General features: G+C 45.3%; 1 protein-coding gene across 1 annotated transcript in view; it reads right to left on the bottom strand.

Annotated features, from left to right (window-relative positions):
- GLI3 (GLI family zinc finger 3) overlaps positions 1-5151 on the bottom strand; it is a 91449-nt gene that overhangs the window by 11365 nt on the left and 74933 nt on the right. The gene's annotated exons all lie outside the window — the stretch shown is intronic.

Below are 5151 nucleotides of genomic sequence, written 5' to 3'. Positions count from 1 at the left end.
CAGGAGCTACCAGACTCTGCCCAAGAGACTTCCCCTTTGCGGTACTTTCCACCACAGCTCGCTAGCTATGCCACTAGATGGCCACATTTCTCAGCAAATGCGATTATTTCCACTACGGAACAGGACAAAATCCTTCCAGAGTCGTGTTTGATCACAGCGCAGAGATGAAATCTGTATTGACCCCGTAAGCAGCTCACACAAAAAGCCAGGCATACAGAAACTCAGTAGTTCATACTGCAACACAAAGAAGACAATCCTGACCTATTCTGAAGTTCCGGAAAACAATCAGAAAACCAAATAAAGTCACTTATGTTCACAATTACGCGGCATTGCCATGGCAAACAGATGTGCATTGCCTACAAAAGACGACAGCTCTGTTTCTCTTTCTGAAACTTTACTGCCATTTCTTAAAAGTTGTGATGGGGAACAGAGCGCATGAACAGAGCAGATGTGCTGGACAACGTACAAAGCGTAATCTGCAGGAATTCGTGTTTTGAGTGCAGATCTCCAGCCCATTCATACTACTCTCGCCTGTACCAGAAGTGTACAGATGCCCTGCGCTGGGAAATGGCACCAGAAGAGTACAATGAGGTTAACGTGCACTCTTCTCTCCTGAAAGAGAAAGACGCAATGGGACAACACTCAATACATTAAATTAATTCTTGGCCAAATCCTTCTGTAAACTTTACAGACTGTAAGTTATTTGGTTAAACCTACCTGGCCAAGAGGGAAGTGAAAACTGACTGTGTGACACAGGCTTTCCATGTGATACAAAACCTTCAAGGCTGGTTCAATCACTTCACAACAGCACCTCCCTTTACCTCCCACTGTGTGGACACTGAGGCACCACCGATGCTCTTTCAGAAAAATTCTCCATAGGACACTTTTCTCTTTGTCCCTGCAAATGAGCTTGCTTCTTGCCCTCCCTTTATCAGCATGAAGCATCCTCTGAAACTGGCCTTTCTCATGGGCTTAAAACTCCCTTCCTCACTCCCTCCCCAGCTCAGGCTCACTGCAGTGGCTGACAACGCTTGCACGGGATGGTGACTTGATCATTCACCTCTGGCTGTCACTCCTCTGGCTCACCTGTCAAGTATCTTGTGATCACCCTCACAAGTCACTGCACAGCTGTGTCCCTCCATACTCGCCTGCCCTGCCCTCCTGTCCTGTCACCCCTTTCCTACTCCCTCTGCTCTTCCTACAATCAAATCCCTCTTTTGCTGTTTTCCCTCATTGCTCTGAAGCTCCAAGTGGCCTCCGAGAGCTCACACGTGAAGTCATCTCATTCTCCTTCACTCCTCTGAGGATCCTCACCTTCAGGTAAAGCCTAGAAGAAACTAGCCCATGCCACCATCTGCTAATCTGGGTGATTTCTTCAGCTCTCAGGTGAGCTGCTGCTCAATTGCTTGTTGCAGAGGCACGACGTTTTAGCAGACCTAGAAATGTGTCCAAATACTGGAAGGCTGGACTGGAAGAAGACACTTGATAGACATTAGATCAGCACGAGTAAGAGGCCAACAGCAGAAACCAGCAGCATCCCCAGAAAGGAAATTCAGAGCGTTTGTAATTCTGACCATGCAGGGCCAGTTCAAACGCCTTTGCTCGCTCGAGTTATGATTTGAAAACTGATCTGTCGTCTGCTACGGACACATAGGCAGAACTACTCCAACAACAAACAGGAACTAAATCCGCACCGGGTTTTTTTATCATTATCCTCTGGCAGAAACAACGCGCAATACTTCGGACACATTTAAAGGAAAAGGTCTCGCTGTGCAAATAGCTGCAATTAGAAAAGTTCAGAAGTTTGTGAACTCTGATATTCAGGTTCTTTGACTCAGATAATTACCTTTGGATTTTGCACGGTGTTTTCGGCTCCCTAGTCTCTATTATGAGAGGGAATGAATAGTTTTGAGCTTGTAAAACAAAGAACAGTCAGGAATAAGAGTATTATGCAAAGCAGAAGCTTTGGTGGAGTACAATAAGGATTTATAAGGTTTCAATTTATAATCTGTTTGTAACCTTATTACACCCATGAAATGTCACATTCCAGGGACTAGATCAGAAGGATTTTTTTTTTTCCTGGTGAAATTGAATTTTGATGCAGTTTCGGGGTGTGAAAAGGCTTTTCTTTTAATTTTGTAGGCCCAAACCTGCAAGTTTTTCTTATGTTGGTAATCCTTATTACAGTAAATAGGCGCATGAAAGCCAATGATATTACTCCCTAGTGTCAGGTTTGCTAACATAAGGCTCTGAAGCACCAGCTCTGTATTATGAAGAATTTCTGACCTGAAAAAAAGCCCCTAGTAAAAGCTGGAGTTCTGCTGGCTATCTCCCCTTGCACACAGCTCCAAAAAGCTGCTAAACAGGGGTCATTTGCAGAATACCAGTCACTTTCATGCCACTTCGATTCTCATTACCAAACCTCAGTCTGTCCTGACTCATTTTCTTTTCTTTAAAAAATGTTGCTACTATCATTCAGCTCCAAAATACCCTAAAATGAACAGAGGGAGCTGACATAAATATTGATTTTGGTCTCAGAGCACCTTGGCTTTGAAGGAGGAAGCTCTGGGATGGGTTTCAATTCTGGAGAAAAAAAAAAAAGCAACCAAATTCATTGAAATCAAGGCTGAAGTTGGCCTGTCAGCTCTACTGGGGAAGCTCAAAAAACCAGAGGTAACAGGCAGCACAACCTGCAGTGTCCTGGCAGCATAAATGTTTACATGGTAAGAAATACTAGTGAAAAAGGGACCCCTCTAAATCATACATGTTCTCCTGCGATCAATGCACACCATACCCCCTGCTCCTTATTGTAGCAGATGATGTGAGGTGACATTGGAGGTAGGATCTGCAATAATCTTAGTGTTCCATTTCCCTCCTCCACATGTTTTTCAGAAGAAAGGAGTCTCTAAGCATAACCTAGCTGACTGCTGGGTACCCATTAGCTATTCAATACAAAAACAAAGGCCAAATGTGCTCTCAGGGTAGTCAAACAGCAGGAGGAAAGCCTCTTCCTACCAGTGGAACAAGTTAGGAACAACAGAGAAAGAATGATTGTCACCTGCAACTGAGATTGCATCTGAAAGCAAGTATTATTTGGCAGATAAAGCAGAAAACATTGAGAAAAATCTCCCGATTCTGCTGTCTAACCTAGACATGCTACCCCAGCATATGCTAGGAAGAAAGTGGGAAGCGACCACACTCGCCGTAGTGGTGTAACATGGCAAGTTAGTGGCACATCATCGCTGCCAGAAATTGGTTTAACTTCAATGGTACAGTGACACTTTCAGACTTTCATCTTCTCACAGCTATTTCCCTGTATCTTAAAAACTTTAAAAGGAGTAGCTAAACAACTTCTTACTAAATCCCACTACTGACACCAAGGAGAAGCAGCATTTAAACCATCTTCTAGCACAGATCTCCCCGTGGACTGTACCACCACGGAGAGTCCCTCAGACCAGCAGAGCCCCTGCACTTGCTGCGTAGGAGATGAAGTGTGAACAGCAAAGAGGCATCGCAGTGGAACGGCTGCTAAACACAGCTCATCCCACTGCTACACAAGGGAGTTGTGGGGCCCATGGGCTGCAGAGAGGAAACACGCAGAGACTGTGTCCGGCAGTAACAGACTACATAGCTCTGAGGCTGGTTTGGATGGGGATTAGCTGTCCCTGACCTCTAAGTCCTGCATGGAACACTCTTACTGATGGGTTTTCCACAGGGGACGCAGATTTGTCCTTAAGCCCACATACAGTTAGAAACAGGAGGGTTCTTGGTCATCAGTCCCAGCCCTAAGCATGGCAAGCCCCACTACACATAATCCTGGTCACAAACGGAGCAAACTTCACCTTCCAAGTACACTGATGATCTGCTCCCTCTGCTCCCAGTGGAAGGCTTTTCTAGGAACTCACTCCTCTGCTGGTTAGAAACTAATTTCTAGCTTCGATTTATTTGCAGCCAAATTTATATTCATTTGTTCTTGTGCCAACACTATCCTTTAGCTTAAACAGCTCTGCTTCCCTGCATGGTGTTTATTTCTCGCCTTTCCCCACCCCAACTAACTGACAGACAGCAGTCTCCTTTCTGCCTTCATTTGCTGGATTAAATACGCTGGTTCCTTCTGGTCTTCTCTAGTCCTCATTGCCCCTGTTACCCTGTTTTGGCTCGAGGTGCAGAAGCCTCTGTGTCCCGCCTGTCACTTTGCTCCCAGATTCCTCATTGTCCCTTCCAGGACTGTGTTAGTCCATCCCTCCTCAGTGGTCCTCTCAGCCCTCCTCCTCACCTGCTCTAGTACAACTTCAACATTCTCAACCAGAATAGTGTGATGTACACCAGAGCTCACAAGACTCGGTGTAATGGAACTTAAACTTCCCTGTCCTCGCTTAGGTCTAAGTACAGATCTCTCCTTTGCTTTGGACTTGAGACCATTACCAAAGCACCTGAGTACCGCACAGCTTGTGAATGTAACCCTCCTAACGACAAATCCTTGGAAATAGCGTCTACTACTACGGTCACAGACTTAAGGAGACTTAAGGCCCAGGAAAGCTAAAACCCATGCACACAGAAGTATTTAGGTCCCTGATTCTCACTAATAGTAGTCACTTGTTCACGAGTGCTGTGCGTTCCTTTGCATTCTTGACCAACACAGCTTCTTGAGATGTCCGAGTGATTGCAAAAAGCGTATCAGCATTCACAAAAGTGACAGGGCAGCATTTAAGCATGTACCAGTGCTTGACTGCTCCCAGGGGAAACAATCCACCGCTCATCACTGCTCCTCGCTGCCATTTTAGGTAGTCAGGCAACTAAAAGATGACATCAGGCGGGGCCTCCCTACCACCTCATTAACATCTCGATAAAGATTAACTCCATGATCCACAGCAAGATGGACAGACAAAAGCTTTGTAAAGAAGTCAGGATATAAAGGAGGTCCTGGTGAGGCAGGAAATACTCTGTGACAATAGAAAACCCATTGTGAGCAGGAAAAAAAAATGCATCTCCATGAGTGAAACCCCCAGCAGACTTTCCGGACAGATTCCAATCACTGCAATTGAGTCTCCCTCTAACCTCTGTGACTCTCTGTTAGAACAATGCCTGCATTTTAATTTTCTCTTATCTATCTGCTGGAAAATAGGTATGGAACCCATCTGCCCTTTCCCT

This window comes from Buceros rhinoceros, unplaced genomic scaffold (genome assembly GCF_000710305.1).
Source record: "Buceros rhinoceros silvestris isolate BGI_N320 unplaced genomic scaffold, ASM71030v1 scaffold3336, whole genome shotgun sequence".
Classification (NCBI taxonomy): Eukaryota; Metazoa; Chordata; class Aves; order Bucerotiformes; family Bucerotidae; genus Buceros; species Buceros rhinoceros.
The sequence above is the reverse complement of the archived record's forward strand: the minus strand, read 5'-3'. Positions and strand labels throughout refer to the sequence as shown.